Source organism: Castor canadensis, chromosome 16, assembly GCF_047511655.1.
Source record: "Castor canadensis chromosome 16, mCasCan1.hap1v2, whole genome shotgun sequence".
NCBI lineage: Eukaryota > Metazoa > Chordata > Mammalia > Rodentia > Castoridae > Castor > Castor canadensis.
Genome location: NC_133401.1, coordinates 60,120,160 through 60,137,787, shown reverse-complemented (window position 1 = coordinate 60,137,787; position 17,628 = coordinate 60,120,160). Strand labels below are relative to the sequence as shown.

Here is a 17,628-nt window from a genome sequence, read left to right as displayed (position 1 = left end):
GCAGTGCTCCACAAATGTCATCACTCTCTTATATTAAAACTTGGCTCACAGTTACCTGTCTTGACCCTGTAAGCATCTCAGTTTGCCAACTCTGCTATATATTTATAATGGCTCACAGGGAACATTTAATTATCGTCCACACTAAGTATGTTTTTCTGACTTGAGGATATAAAATAACATGAGCTTTGGAGTCAGAAGGCCCTAGATTTGAGTTCAAATTGTGCAACTGACCAGCTGTGTGATCTCAGGCCTATATTCAACCTAAGCTATATATCTTCATGTACAAGCATTCAAATAAACATATAAGCAATATCACAGTAAGCAAACAACAGGCCTAAAATCTATCATGTCCAAGTTGGATTAATAATCCTAAACCTATTCCTTCTTCAGTCTCCTCATCTCAGTAAATCACATCATGATCCATGATATAATTACTGCTCAAGACACAAACATAAAAATCCACCCATATATTCTTCCTCATCCCCAAAATTATCACCAAAGCAAACAGTTCTCCTCCAAAATAATTTGAAGATTCTTAGAACTCAGTCATGCACAAAACAAACAATAAAAGTATACACAAATACTACAAAATCCATTTATATAAAATTTGCCTAGGAATGGGGTAGGGAGACAAGAGACTACAAAGAACTGAAAAGAAACTTCTGGGCTAAAAAATATTTCCTGTATCTTTTTGTTATTCTTTTGTTTTTCCGCAGTGCTGGGGATGGAACTCAGGGCCTTCCACATGCTAGTCAAGTGCTCTACCAGTGAGCTACATTCCCAGCCTCAATGTTCAATATATTGAGTGTATGATAACTTCACAGGTATACACATGTCAAAATTTACCAATCTGAACAGTTAATTGTGTACAGTCAATTATGCTTAAAACAAAGTAACTCACTGCATACTGATAATTAGTAGTGACTAATTAATATGAAAAGCAGGACCCTTCCAATGTATTTAGTTTGAAAATCATAGCCACAATCATTCTCTTCAGAAAACTTTCAAAAGTATATCTTAAAGAGTAATAGAGGGATTGAATCTGATTAAAGCACACATGTGCATGTATGTAAATCTCATGGTGAAACCCCTTTGTACTAATTAATATATAATTAATATATACTAATATGTACTAATTTGAAAAGACAAAAAAAAAATCTTACCTTAATGCTACGTATCAGCAATAGTAATTGCTGATCACAAAAAAAGCATAAGCCAAAAACAAAACAGCACTCTAACCTAGTATAATCTGGCATAAGCAAAAAAGGAAATTTGGTAGATTTTAATATTATATATTCAATTCTAGTCCATACAGTCCCCTCATTCCTTCACTGGGTTTTGAACTCAGGGTCTCATGCTTGCTAGGCAGGCACTTCAGCCATTCCACCAGCCCTGTTTTGTGCTGGGTATTTTCAAGATAGGATTTCACGCTATTTGCCCAGGCTGTCTTTGAACCACAATCCTCCTCATCTCTGCCTCTGAATAGCTAGAATTACAGGGGTGAGTCACCAGTGCCTAGCTAAAAAGACATTTTCAACATCATTCAATGAGCATTTGTCTGGGTATTATTATTAACATGTACTTCAAATTCTGCTTAGAAATTATGATAAAGTCTTGAACCAGAACCACTCTAGCAAAATGTGCCAAGTATTGGTGCTTTTTGTACCACATTAAATGCCACCTCTATTACCATCTGCCTGTTACCCATATTAAGACACAGGGCAAAGTACATTATTTCCTTAGCTGACTTTAACCATTAAATTTTATTTTAGGACTGGCAGAGTGGCTCAAGTGGTAGAGTACCTGCCTAGCAAGCGTGAGGCCCTGAGTTCAAACCTCAGTATCACAGAAAAAAGAATTTATTTTAGACAGTATCAAAAGTGTATGCTTCCACTTCTATACAGAAATTTCTATTCTCCCAGTTAGTGTCAGTTCCATCAGACTGCTATGAAAAAACCACTGAGTATTTAAAGAAGTGAACAGTGCTACTTCCAAATACATCTAGGGCAGTCACCTAGAAAAGTTATACTCATTCTGCATCACCCCAACAGCAGACCTAGAATGAATGGCTGGAAGCTTTGTGTTCCACATATTGAAACATTTTTCTGTGTCACTGCTACCTAAAAACAGAGTGCCCTGACTTGGCATATCTATCATCAGAGGTCATCAGGATATTAGATGGTGATTCAAAAGGCCCACTGATAGTTAACTTGAGTCAATATCATGATTCCTTCCAATCCTTACATCCTCTTATGAATTTAAAAATAAAACATATTTTTAATTGCCAATCTACTGCAATTCAAAAGCCTTAAGTTTAAGCTAGTCAAACTACAAAATGAAGTCCCAAGTCTTATAAAAACATTTTTGTTTAGCTTTCAACTTTTCCCCAATGGATGATAGTTCATATTAGCAGGACTTGATTCTATTAAATTATTCTACAATTGAACAAAAAATATATATTTAAATACATGTCCCATTTCCTCGGTCATTTAAAATCAAACACCAATTTCTTTTTTTCTTCCCCCCAAAATATAGATCTGTTAGGGCCAAATATAGATCTGTAAGAAAGCTAGTCTAATTTCCTCATTTTATAGACTCAGAAAGATAAAGAAATCTGTCCAAAAATCATAACTAATCAGTAAAATGCCTATTAGCACTCAACAAATTACTGCCATTTACTTCCTTTGTAAAGGATAGTATATAACCTTTCATCTAAACAGTTAAAGGGAAAAGTTATCTAGGCAGCAATGTAACCATTGGTGACACTGTTAAGACCAAGTACCTCTTAGCTTGCCTCTTGCTATTGTTTGTGGGTATGTTAACATTCCTAAACCCTAAAAGTATAAGATGTAATAGAGTTACTAAAGTGGATACAGGTAAGAGTAGCTGTAGATGAGCCAAAAATATTCAGCAGTGAAAAGATCCTATTTCTAACTGCTGGGTTTTCAGACCCTGGTGGAAAAGGAAAGAATGACAAGGTTATTAAAGATGGACGACTGATGGGAATCCAGAGTCATCTAACCAACTTTGGAAATAGTTTGGCAATTTTTATATAAAGGTACACATTTACTTACCAAAGAAAATGGGTTAGAGGAGACAATATGAGATAGCAGTTAAGAAAAAGAGTCTCTAGAGCCAAACTGTCAGAGTTTGAATTCTGGCTTTGCCATTCATATGAATTCACTTTAGGCAAATTATTCACCCTCTCCATGTCTCACTTTCCTAAACTGTAAAGTGGAATTAATCCATAAGGTTAGTGTGAGGTTTAAATTGGGTTAATACATATAAAATGCTTAGAACATGGTCTGGCACAAAGTAAGCCTTCAGAAGTACAGAGATTAGGATGTGTAGCTCAAGCAGTAGATTGCCAGCTTTGCAAGTCCTGAGTTCAAACCCCAGTCCACCAAAAAAAAAAAAAAAAAAAAAAAAGTGGCTTAATACTATACTATTACATTATGCCAGTAATTAGCACAAAGGATTTTTTAAAGTCATGATTTTTTTAGGATATTTTTAAATACATAACACACTCACAGCAACTGCAGGACAATGTAGGATTTAAGATTTTAACTTGAGCCAGGCGCTTGGTGGCTGACACTTGTAATCCTAGCTACTCAGGAAAAAGAGATCAGGAGGATCATAGTTCGAAACCAGGCTGGACAAATAGACCATCACAAAAAAAACAAAAAGGGCTAGTGGAGTGGTTCAAGGTAAAAGCCCTGAGTTCAGACCCCAGTATCTCACTCTCTCTCTCTCTCTCTCTCTCTCTCTCTCTCTCTCTCTCTCACACACACACACACACACACACACACACACACACACACACACACACACAGCAGTTTAGCTTGAGCTGGTCATGGTACACATATTGGTAATCACAGCACTTGGGAGACTGTGCAAGAGGATCTCAAGTTTGAAGCCAGCCTAGGCTGCATAGAAAGACCATCTCAAAAGAGAAAAAAACTTTTTTTGTTTAACTGTATTTTGTTTATGGTCAAATAAACATGATTTCCAATTCTGACCATCATGGAGAATTGCAGGGAGTTATTTTATCTCTATGAGATTTGGTTTCATTAACTATGCAATGATGACAATGCCACTTAACTCATCAATTATTTTAAGAATGTAATAAGATGTATAAAGTGTTAACTTAGTACAATGTTTGATACAATAACTAAAAACTGAAATGTTTCTTTACGCTATTAACAAAATAAATACATTATGATCATAGTAGCCATTTGTCCTTATTTACTGTGACAGCTCCAATGTATGATGATTTTTAGAACATAATCAACAGCCATTCCTTTTTCTATCTCGTTATGTCCTAGTTTAGATGATAAATGACATAGTGACCTTAATTGAAATGGTTTCAAGATTTTCCCTATATTTAGTTCTTAATTCTCTTAAATGTTCTTTTATTCCCTTTTTAGTGACACAATTTCTTTGATCCCTAACATACTATTCCCTATTTCCAGCCTCTCTCTTGCTCACTCTCCTTATTCAGTCCTTTGGCAACCTCAAGGCTGCAAGGCCATGTTCCTCTTTGGTACCATACTCCTTGACAATGTCATGGTTTCCAAACTTAATCTGTCTCAAATTCTATCTGTCCTTTCAATCTCAATTCCAAAAATAAAAGCCAGTGAACTAAAAGCAAAACCACCACTACAAATATGGATTAGAAATTTAGCCCTCCAGGGATAACATTGTAGCAGGGAATTCCTAGACAGTCAACATTTTAAACCAAAGTAGAGAAAAGCTAATAAAATGAGTTTCAGAGACTAAGACAAGGTGAGTAGAAGAGTTCATTTGAGAATAATTTTCACTCTTAGAATCAAACAATTTAGGCAGATTTCCATCAAATAAATATACCAGTCTTGATTTCCTCCTTTTTTGCAGTCAAAAACACCAGAAGCTCTTAGCTCTAGTTTATTATTAGACAACAGTTCTTAAAGAGTTTTGTCCTGGGCTGGGATGTAGCTCGGTGGTACAGCGCTTGCCTAGCATGCGTGAGGCCCTGGGTTCGATCCCAGCACCAAAAAAGAAAAGACAAAAAAAAAAAACCTCTCCCCAAAGAGTTTTGTCCTGGGCCCTCATCTTTCACTCAATCAATCCCTGACGTTCACTCACAGCCTCTGCGTCCCTTGGTTTAACATCATACAGCCAGCTCCAGTCGATGCTGCTACCCTCTGCTTCAAGCTTAACTTCATCTACTTCTTCCCTACCACTTCCCACTTGAGTTTCAGTCAACTTATTTTCACTAAATTCTCCCTCTTCTACCCAGTTTCTCAAGCCAGAAACAAGGGTGCTATCCCTGACTCCTGCTTTTTCATTTTATCCTCCAAGGCCAAACAACAACCAACTTCTCTCTTAACTTAATTTGTTTGCTTCCAATCCTATAGCCACTAGTCAAAGCCTAGGCTCCATAAACTCTAAAAAATACCCTAACTGGTGCTAACTCATCTGCTAACCCCATACTGGCTCTTCCAATTTGTGGCCATTTCAGCTAAAATGATACTTCTAACACGAATGTTTCTCAAGTTACTTCTGAGGGAAAGGGTGAATGAGTCACTATTGTCCTCAGGAAAAGTTCTGCTCTTTCATATGACTTCCTACAGCCTCTATAATTTGGTCCACACTTTCAAGCTACAGCACCTATGGCTCATGCCTGTAATCCTAGATACTCAAGAGGCAGAGATCAGGAGGATAGGGGTTTGAAGCCAGCCTGTGCAAACAATTCGAAAGACCCTATCTTGAAAAAACTCATCACAAAAAAAGGTCTGGTGGAGGTGCTCAAGTGGCAGAGCACCTTGCAAGCATGAAGTTCTGATTTCAAACCCCAGTACCATCAAAAAAAAAAAAAAAAAAAAAAGAGCAGAGGGAAAATGCAATAGGAAATTTGCAAGATTACTTAAATGTAAATAACAGCAGAAATACAGAAAACTGTATTTCTGAAAACACATTCGTATTTTTTTAAAAAGTGATGACCACAAAACAGTAATTTGTAAATTTTCTTCTTTAATAAGAAAAAGAAACACGTTAGACTCTAATGTGTTAGACATCTAGTTACCAAACTGAGAAGAGTAAGGGAAAAAGAAGGAAAAGAGTAGTAACTAAAACATCACAAGGATCAAAGTTAAAGCAGATTCCTGAAATTTATAGTTTTCAACTCTGGCTGCATAACAAGCTGGTGGACTTTTAAGAATGTCAATGACAACGCCCCACATAAGACAAAAGAATTCCTGGAAGTGATGCCCAGGAATCTATATTTATTAGAATGTACCTCCAAATTATTTTAATGGACTGTCATGCCAAGGTAAAGAACCACAATTTTAAGAAACTCTTTTTAAAAAGTATATGAATTCTATGTATCGTATTATGCACAGCCATTATGTAAGCAATTAGACATGACTAACCAAACACAGAGTCTGTAACTTTAAACCACAAAACATTAATAAATACAACTGCAGAACATACAATTTTATTATTTCTTATCTTACTTGTAAATCAGGTACACTTATCAATATTTCTCTCTATGGCTTGTGTGAGGAACTTCCCCATGTCAACCAGTTTTTATACTGACCAAAACTTTCTTCTGGTATTTTTAAGATTTTTCTCTTTTATACTCAACCCCAGATAATTGGGAACTTATCCTGGGATACGTAAAAAGATAAAGAGCCAATTTTCTTTATTTCTTTTAACTTTCTGTATTCTGTCAATCACTTCCATAAGACTGTCAATACTACATTCACTGATCTGTAAAAACTACACTAGTTTCATCAAAAAGGTCGGTTATATAGTTTATCAAAACAAAATTGCAAGATAAACTTTTTTAAATATGGTAACTTGTCAGGCATGCTGGTTCACATCTGTAATCCCAGCTACTTGGGAGGAAGAGAGGTATGGTAGGAGGATCATCATCAAAGCCAACCTGAACAAAAAGCAGGAGATTCACAGTTGGGGCATGGCTCAATTGACAGAGCGCCTGCCTGCCTAGCAAGTGCAAGGCTGAGTTCAATCATCAGTACCATCAAAAAAATATAAACAAATAAATAACTAGAAGTAACACAGTGCTTGCCTAGCAAGCATGAGATCCTGAGTTCAAAATCCCAGGATCAGGGCAAGCCATGGTTGTGCATACCTGTAATCACACATACACAGGAGACGAAGGTGAGAAGATTGCAATTTGAGGCCAATACAGACAAAAAAGTTAGTGAAACCCCATCTCAATCTTTAAAAAGAATGTGTGAACCAGTAACTGTAGCAAAAAGTTTTCTTTTTATAATTTAGACTGGGAAGATGCTATACTTTTTGGACACTGAACTTTCTACAATTTTTAAAATTTTTCCTCATAAGATTATCACAAACTCTTCTACTTGGACAATTCTATTTCCTATAGTAGAATTAAACAATAAAACCCATTTAGGTTCCATATGAGTTTAGTACTATAAAAATCCAGCAATTAGGGAGAAAAGTCTTTACAGCTAAATCCACTGGCAACATTTCACCTGCGCAAACCAAAGGGAAACACAACATAAAAGGAGTTTCTATAAGCGTTAGTTTATTTCCAGCTGGAAATGTCAGAACTGATATGCCACTTTATGAAAATAATGGAAATTAATGGTTTTCAATGCACTAGTTTCAGACTACAGCACATGCAAAGCGTCATCACCTACAGAACAGAAAGGCTTCTTTCTACTCCATGTCAGGTATTTTGGATTAGTGAAGTAGTGCTCAACACTCCCCTATACATGCCTTCTGGTGCATCAGGGGCAGGAAGGCTTAAGAAAACAGCATTTTGCAGATTTTTCCTCACAGTTGGTATTTGGAGTGCAAATAGCATCCTCCAGTAAGAAGGCCGCCTGTGAAGAACTGTGAAGTGAGATGTAAGCAGTCTTCCAGCTGCTGATTTACAAGGTGAGCAGAGACAAAGAATGTTGAGAAGCTGCTGCAGTGGCCCCACTCTAGTCACCAGATGGGAAGGTTGTCCAGCAGCAGCCATGACCCGAAATTCAGTGTTCCTACAACTACCTGCCAGTTTCAACTTCCTGACACCTAGATCACAGCTACGGTCTTCTTGAATACATAAAGCCAGTAGTAGCTCCAAGTCCACCTCTTCCAGACCACCCAATGATTTTATTCGAACCAAATTTCCCATATAAAAGGCCTTTCTGCCTGAAAATCTGTCTGTCTCGTACAATGGACTCTGAAAGATGTAGTTAGTATTCTTTAAATTTAAAACATTCATTGCTAAAATGGGGAGGGAAAGAACAGACAAAGGCAGTCACACAAGAATTAGCATCATTCTATAATATTATTATGAGCTGAATTTTTTATGTTAATTTTTGAGGTCAATATGAAGGATTCAATTCTTCTTTAAGTTCTCTTATACCTGATATGGGTGCACACATAAAATCCCAGCACTATGAAGGCTAAGGCAAGAGGACCACAATTTTGAGGCCAACCTAAACTATATAGTAAGTTCCAGGCTAACTTGGGGTACAAACCAAGACCCTGTCTCAGAAAACAAAAACATGGGCCAAGCATGGTGGCACACATCTGTACTTCCAGCTACTTGGGAGGCAGAGATCTGTAGGATCACAATTCAAGGCCAGGATAGGCAAAAAACTGATGAGACCCCCATCTCAACAAATAAGCTGGGCATGATGATACATGCTGTCATACCAGCTACTCAGGAGATATACAGGAGAATCACCATACCAAGGTCAGCCAGGGCAAAGACCCTATCTGAAAACCAACTAAAGCAAAAAACAAAAAACAAACAAAAAAATAACTGGGTGTATGACTCAAGTGGTAGAATGCCTGCCTAGCAACCAGAGATCAAGTTCAAACCCCACTACTACTCCACCCCCCAAAAAATATAGTTCTGTTACAGGTAATCTGAAGTTATTTTGTTCATAATGTATGTCAGTTATGGATCAATAAAACTCTTAAAACTGAATGATCCTGCTTTTCTGGGTGAAATAAATTTAAGTCAATAACATAAGAAAGCTGCTTAAGTCAATAACATAAGAAAGCTGCAGCTATTGTTATTTTTTTTATGTTGCTTTTCCTGTGATTAGAAAATAAACATATGCTTGCTATAAAAAGTATGGAAAATAAAGAAATGTTTTTATCTCACCCTCCAAACTATACATGTTGAATAACAGTTGTACATGCACAATTCTGTATCCTACTTTAACACTGACAATTTATTATGGAGAATTTCAAGGGAAAATGATTAACAGTGGCAAGCTGGACATGGTGGTCCACACCTGTAAATCCCAGTCCTCCATAGGCTTGAGACAGGAAGGCCACAAATTTGAGGCCAACCTAAGCTGCACAGCTAGACCCTGACTCAAAAATAAAATTAAATTGAATTTTAAAATAAATTACTAGAGGAATACATGGAGAGATATATTTAATTTAACCATTTCCTTTTATTGAAGAGGAAATTTTCCATTGCTTTTTATTATAAATAACATTCCACTGACCATCTCTGTACAGAAAAGCTTTAAGATAAACAAAACATATTACACATCCATACACTGTAAAACCTTAAAAATAATCAATACAAAAAGAACTGGCAGAGTGGCTCAAGTGGTAAAGTGCCCACCTAGCAAGCATGAAGCCCTGGGTTCAAACCCCAATACCACTAAAATATAAAAAAGATAAAAATGGTGCATCCATATAGGGCATTTGCCATGAGTGGAACCTGCAGGACTGCAGGTGCTCTGTGTGAAGAAATGAGGAGTGGAGGTGAGGACCTTGGACCTTACAATTATAAATACATGCATCTAGGCTATGTTACACATACAAAAATATTTTTCTTTCAGTAACATTAACATTAGTTCACTAGAAATTTCTAACTTTACAAACTTTTTTAGTCCTGTTTTTCTTGACATCTTTATCCTATTAACTGTTTTTATTTAACTTTTGTTTGTTTTTGAAACACTGTATAGCCCAGGCTAGCCCTGAACTTGCAGTCTTCCTGCTTCAGTCTCCTAAGTGCTAGAATTACAGGCATATGCCACCATCCTGGCCTTTTTTTTTTTTTTTTTTAACTTTTTAAACTTTTTTTTGTTGTTGTTGTTACAAACTAAAACACAAACACACACACTAGCCTAGGTCTAAAAAGTCAGGATCATGAATATCACTGTCTTCCACCTCCACATCTTTTCCCTCTGGGAAGTCTTTGGAGCAGCAATATGCACACTGCTGGGCCTCTATGGTAACAGAATCTTCTTCTGGAAATCCCCTGAGATCTGAACCTGCCTGAGACAGTCTTCCATGTCAGTAAAAGTACCCTCAAATAATGATAAAAGTATACTATAATAAATACAGGTTACAGATAGTAACAAAGTCATTTATTATCAACTCTTATGTACCTTACATAATTGTATGTGCTATAATTCTGTATGACTGAAAGGTTTGTTTACGCCAGCATCATAACAGGTGACAGAACAGCTACAACAATGATGTTACCAGGCGACAGGAATGAGACCACTGTCATATATGCCATCATTTTTACTCAGCATGTAAGTATAGGTGAATGTTAATATTCATGAGAACATTATTCATAATAGCTCAAATTGAGACAGAAGGGCCCCTGGAAACCTCCATTAGGACCCCCCTATGGCCTTAAAGGGTGGAAAGAAGGAAAACAGGATGGATCAAAGTAAGAACAGTGTGAAAATTAGGACACAATCAGAATGTTGCAGGCACAGCCAACCAAAATGCTGCTTTCTGCACACCTAATTAGCATAGAGATTGAGCTAAGAAAATGGTTAAAAACCTCAAATCACATCATTTCTAGGGCACTCTCTCTTAGGACCATCCCCCCAACTCTGGGGGCTCTATTCTCCTGTTTTACACTTTCCTATCTCAGTAAACTTTTCCACTTTACCAGTTCATTCTTTGGCTTTGTGAGACAAGGAACTAGAACTCCGACTAAACACCTAAACCAGAAAACTTGAGAGAAGGAACTACACAAATCTCCCATTTCAAAATGTGAAAACAACTCCATTAACTCTGAATGGATATGTAAAAGGTTGTATACAATGGAATGATATACATCCATAAAAAAGAATGAGAAAAGACGAGAAAGAGACCCACTATAACATGGAAAAATCTTGAAACATACTAAATAAACAACAACAAAAACTCTAGTCATAAAAGGCCATATAATCCAGCTGGTGGAGTGGCTCAAGTGGCAGAGCGCCTGCCCAGCAACAGTGAGGCCCTGAGTTCAAACACCAATACAACAACAACAACAACAAAAAAGCCACATATGTTTCCATTTATATCAAAGGTACAAGGAGGCAACTCCAGAAAGATGGAAAACGTGTTAGTGGATCCCAGGAACTGGGAGATGGAGAGTGACTGCTAGCTTCTTTCTTGGGTAATAAAAGTACTATAAAATTTGATAGAGGGACAACACTGATTCATGTAGTTGAAAAAGCTGAATTTAATGCTATGTGAATTTTTCCAATTAGCTTGTAATAAGAGAAAGAGAAAGAAGACCCTAAGACCCTTTCTTCCCCTCTCCCCAAAAAGACAAAAAAGGAGGGGGGGATATTTCCTTAGAAGGGAAAGTTCTAGTTTCTACCCTTTGACATAATGCCACAGTGCTTTTGAAACAAGCCACATTGATTTATGCTCATTCCAGCAATTAAAACTTTCCTTGAAGTCAAGTACTTTTTAAAAGTCACAAGAACCACTCACATTCTCAGACAGGCAGATTAAAAGTACAAGCAATATGAGTTGAGCTGGGTTACATATATTTCTAGTTTCCTGACTGTAATGAACTTTCAAGGGATATATCTGAGTGGCTCCCAAGATATTTAAGACAATATGGTGTAGAAGAAATGGACTATCTTCTACAAGCCAAGTGCTTTAGTGTAACCCTAAGGAACCTATTATCCTCGCTTAACTGAAAAGGAAAAGGAAAATCAGCAAGGGTGAGAACTTGTCATGCAGCAAATGTACAGTATAAACCTGAGGTGTGTCTATTCCAAAGTCCATTTCTTCCTGCCACTTTACAGTGCTTCCCAAGCTCACCGACTCAGCAAATCAGGTAACTTTGAAGAGCAGTTCCGCCACTTACTGTGGGACTAATTTCTAAGCCTCTTTAGAGTATGTATGCGCTGTTTTCACAAAAACAAGTGTAAAAGGGGGAGGCTAAAAATTCATTGTAAAATGATACTTTTAAAAATGCCAATGTTTAAACAGTAAAAATATATGGGCTAATTCTAAACACTGCTCTTGAATTTATCTCAAGACTCACTTTGCCTTCGAACAATAAGCAAGACACCCCTACGTATCTGTTCATAAACATACAATATGGATGAGAAGCATTTTCTAAGGGACTGCCAGACTCCACGTTAGGCAACAAATACCTCACTTCTCAGTAGAAAGGCAACTACACTGCTTCCTGTTTCTTTTACCACATGAGAGGTGTTGCTAGCAACCTACACACCATTCAGGAAGTAGTAGGTAGGGTAAGAGAAATGGCTACAGAAGAGAAAAGGGACTTCAGGAGTTTGTGAACAAACAGCAATACCACACAGGATAAGAAAAAAGTTGTACCTTAGCCAATGGACATCACATAGGTAAATAAAGGAAAAGTTACTTAAGTTATACAACCCTGAAAGGATCCTTGGTTAACTTTAACAACTGCTACTTCAACAAGCAAACAGCTACTTGGCAAGATTGGAACTGTCAGTTTCTAATTGACACACACTAATTTATACATCAGCAATCTCCCATACCCTTACATTCATGAAACAAAAATCAAATCAAAATCTAACATAAGAATTCTTACATGCTAAAATTTTCCTTTTTCCAAGAACCAATAAAGAAATGGGCACGTGAACTAAACAGAACTTTCTCAAAAGAAGAAATTCAAATGCCAGAAAACACATGAAAAAATGCTCACCATCTCTAGCAATAAAGGAAATGCAAATTAAAACCACGCTAAGATTCCACCTCACCCCTGTTAGAATAGCCATCATCAGCAACACCACCAACAACAGGTGTTGGCGAGGATGCGGGGGAAAAAGGAACCCTCTTACACTGTTGGTGGGAATGTAGACTAGTACAACCACTCTGGAAAAAAATTTGGAGGCTACTTAAAAAGATGGACATCGATCTACCATTTGATCCAGCAATACCACTCTTGGGGATATACCCAAAAGACTGTTACTCCAGAGGCACCTGCACACCCATGTTTATTGCAGCACTATTCACAATAGCCAAGTTATGGAAACAGCCAAGATGCCCCAGCACTGACGAATGGATTAAGAAAATGTGGTATCTATACACAATGGAATTTTATGCAGCCATGAAGAAGAACGAAATGTTATCATTCGCTGGTAAATGGATGGAATTGGAGAACATCATTCTGAGTGAGGTTAGCCTGGCCCAAAAGACCAAAAATCGTATGTTCTCCTTCATATGTGGACATTAGATCAAGGGCAAACACAACAAGGGGATTGGACTATGAGCACATGATAAAAGCGAGAGCACACAGGAAGGGGTGAGGATAGGTAAGACACCTAAAAAACTAGCTAGCATTTGCTGCCCTTAACGCAGAGAAACTAAAGCAGATACCTTAAAGCAACTGAGGCCAATAGGAAAAGGGGAACAGGTACTAGAGAAAAGGTTAGATCAAAAAGAATTAACCTAGAAGGTAACACCCACGCACAGGAAATCAATGTGAGTCAATGCCCTGTATAACTATCCTTATCTCAACCAGCAAAAACCCTTGTTCCTTCCTATTATTGCTTATACTCTCTCTACAACAAAATTAGAAATAAGGGCAAAATAGTTTCTGCTGGGTATTGAGGTGGGGGAGAGGGAGGGGGCAGAGTGGGTGGTAAGGGAGGGGGTGGGGGCAGGGGGGAGAAATGAACCAAGCCTTGTATGCACATATGAATAATAAAAGAAAAATGAAAAAAAAAAAAAAGAAGTTAAAAAAAAAAAAAAACTGCTACTTCAACAAGCAAACAGCTACTTGGCAAGATTGGAACTGTCAGTTTCTAATTGACACACACTAATTTATACATCAGCAATCTCCCATACCCTTACATTCATGAAACAAAAATCAAATCAAAATCTAACATAAGAATTCTTACATGCTAAAATTTTCCTTTTTCCAAGAACTTCCTCAGTTCTCATTCCAACACATAAAAAGTACAGCAATATCTAAGCAGCCATACTACAGATGTCTTAACACAAACTGATAAGGAAACATGGCTCAAGCGGTGGATCGCCTGTTTTTGCAAGCACCAAGACTTGAGTTCAAACCATAGTCCTACCAAAAAAATAGACAATATTTTTCAATATTGCCTTCAATAAAACAGTCTGAGGATGTGCCTTGTGTAAGGGCCTGGCTTGATCCTCAGCACCACACACACATACACACAAAGTACTTCTAAAATTATTTCAATATTAAGGCATCACTAAGACTTGGGGGAACTAAAACATATGAACTTATCTGCAACCGTATTTTATCTTAGGGCTATCAAAAACAATTCTACTGTACATAGAATCACCCACTGTTTTCTTTAGTTAATATAATACAATCAGGTTCCTGTGTGATGGTAAGAGGGTCCTTAAAAAAAAAATTACTGCTGAAGAAATTCTTGTCTCAACTTGCTATATTCTATTACAAATAAAAAACATTTTTTGTTGTTTCTGCTGCCTCAATCTCCCTATCCTCCTGCCTCAGGGTCCTGAGAACGGGTACTGCAGTTGTATGGCACCATGCCTGGCCTAACACCATTGTTTTTTCTTTGCTTTGTTTTTTTCCTCTCCTATTACTGGGGATTGAATTCAGGGCCTCGTGCTTGCGAGGCTCATGCTCTACCGTTTGAGCATGCCCTAGCCCGGTGCCAATGTTTTCAATAACAACTTTACCTGCAGATTTATCCTTGCCAAGCAAAATGTCCACTTTCCAATAAGATCCTTTCAAACTGAATTAATAAAAACCAATGCTTTTATGATGATGCTACTTGCTAAGGTAGATGTGTGGATGGTAATAATGTGTGCAATAAAGATCACACTTTTCTGTGAAAACATACCCAGTAATTTGTCTAGAAGGACATTCACTCAAACATTACCAATGGCTATGTTAGAATGACAAGATTAAAGCCTTTTTCTTCAGCTTGTGTGTTTTTCTCTGAAGTTCTTTATGAAACATGGTTACTTTTATTTAGTGCTTGTGCATAAGAGAGAACAAGTTGAGTTAAAAATTAAGAAATGAGTCAACATAAAATAAACGTTGCTGAACAATGCCAATAAAACCCCCTCAGCCAATGAAGTTCAATTGTAAAGAATAAATTTACTCTGTTGGGAAAGGTATCCTTAAACTTCATGTCTCTTTTTTAACTGGGAAGGTGAGGGTAGGAAATGGGTTCAAATGTCCTGGTGACTACAGGAAAGAACAGAAGAAACTACTAACACCTGGAAAACAACGCAAAATTACTTCACTGATTTCAAGGTAATGGTCGGCAGAGGTCACAGATAGGATTGGCGGCAAAGCACCTGCCTAGAACACACCAAGTTCAAACCCTAGTCCCGCCAAAAAAAAAAAAAAAAGAAAAACCAGATCAGATCTGATTTCTGTTCCAGAAAAGAATCACCTTTCAAACCAAGAACACTCCCAGAGACACCTGAAAATCTTGTGTGTCTGCTGTGGGATAAATTAACAATTAGGTATTTCTAAATTAATAACTTGGAAATTAATATCCAGCTAGACATGGTGGCTCAAGCCTGTAATCTTAGCTTCTTGGTAGACGGAGATCGGGACATCGCAGTTCCAGGCAGCCTGGGGAAAAAGTTTTCAAGACCATCCCACCACCCAGTGGTGGCATGCACCTGTCATCCCAGGTACATGGAGAAGCAGAGGTAGGAGGATACTGGTCCCAGCCAGCCGCAGCAAAAGGTGAGACCCTATCCCAAAAATAACCAACACAGAAAGGCCTAGTGGAGTGGCTCAAGTGATAGAGCACCTGCCTAGCAAGTGTGAGATCCTGAGTTCAAACCCTCCGGCCACCAAAATAAATATATATTCAAACACATAGCCAATTTTCATACATGAAATTTTGAAAGTAATCATGAAACATTGAAAGGAGCATTATTTTGAAGAAGAAACACAGAACACACCCTTGAAAACACTATCTTTAAAGTAACTCCACTAGGTTATACGTAAGAAATTGCCAATATTCAAGTATTTCTATAAAAACAGAAATTCCCCTGAACCAGGTACAGTGGTACATGCCTATAATCCTAGAACTCTGGGAGGCTGACGCAGGAAGATCAAGAGTTCCAGGGCAGCTTGAGTTAAACCAGACCTTGTTTAAAATAATATTTTTAAAGGCCCTGATTTGTAGCTTTTAAATGTCCCACAACAGCCAGTTTCAAGCTATCAAGATGATGACACTGAACAGAGTTAGGTATCATCAGATAAGCAGCTGCAACACCCCTAGTTCCACTAATCCTCTGACCTAAGGATCAACACAGCAGGTCCCAAATTTCCTCCTCCTTGTCTAAGTTAGGCTTCTGTCTGTATAATTCAGTTTCCTACTCCCCTAGAAGAAATGTATTTGGACACCTTAAAATATCAGTACACTAACTGTGCGCATGTGTGGAATTGTCACAATAAAACCCCCTCATACTATTAATGTATACTAATTCAAAACTATAATGAAACTAGGGCAGGCGCTGGTGCCTCATGCTTATAATCCTAAATATTCAGGAGGCAGAGATCAGGAGGATCTCAGTTCAGCCCAGGCAAATAGTTCGTGAGACCCAGTCTCAAAAAACACCATCACAAAACAAAACAAAAAAAAAAGGGCTGGTGGAGTGGCTTAAGATGTAGACCCTGAGGTCAAGCCACAGTACCACAAAAAAGTAATGAAACTATCAAATCTGGGGCCTCGCACACACTAAGCAAGTGCTCTACAACTGAGCCTCACGAAGCCTCAATTTTTATTACTATTATAAAAGAATTACTTTCCTGTATTATTGCAAATATCATAAATTCTTAAAAAATAAAAAAATGAAGTATTAGTACACTTAAAATCATTCACAAGAAAGAACAATTAGACTAGTACCTGCTCTCCCTCATTCAATACTTCCTTACTTAACACCTATTATGTGCCAGGATTGCTCTGGGTATTGCAAACATTAAAAAAAAAAAAAAACAGAAAAGTTCTGCTCTTAGAAAAAATAAATTAAGGGGCTACACGCCTAATGTGTCTAGCAAGCTTGAGGCCTTGAGTTCAAACAGGAGTACTGCCAAAAAATAAATACAAAATAACAAAAATTAAAAATAAGTAATTTCAAGGACTGGACAAAAGGCCTAAACAAAGGGAGAAAGGCTGTTTTCAAGTCAGTGATGAAGAAGGAGGTGATATTTAAGCTGAGATCTGCAAGATAGGGTTATGGTGGCCAAGATCTGGGAAAGACAGAAGAAACAGCTAGTATAAAAGCCCTACAGCAAGAATCACTGGGCACATTTGAGAAACTAAACAGACTAATGGCTAGAGGATAGTGAGCAAAGGTGGGAGTGTCTTAGAGGTTGGCAGGTCCAACTATTACACACAAGCTTGAGTATACTCTGTATTTCAT

General features: G+C 37.6%; 1 protein-coding gene across 3 annotated transcripts in view; it reads right to left on the bottom strand.

Annotated features, from left to right (window-relative positions):
• Cdc42se2 (CDC42 small effector 2) overlaps positions 1–17,628 on the bottom strand; it is an 88,416-nt gene that overhangs the window by 58,724 nt on the left and 12,064 nt on the right. The gene's annotated exons all lie outside the window — the stretch shown is intronic.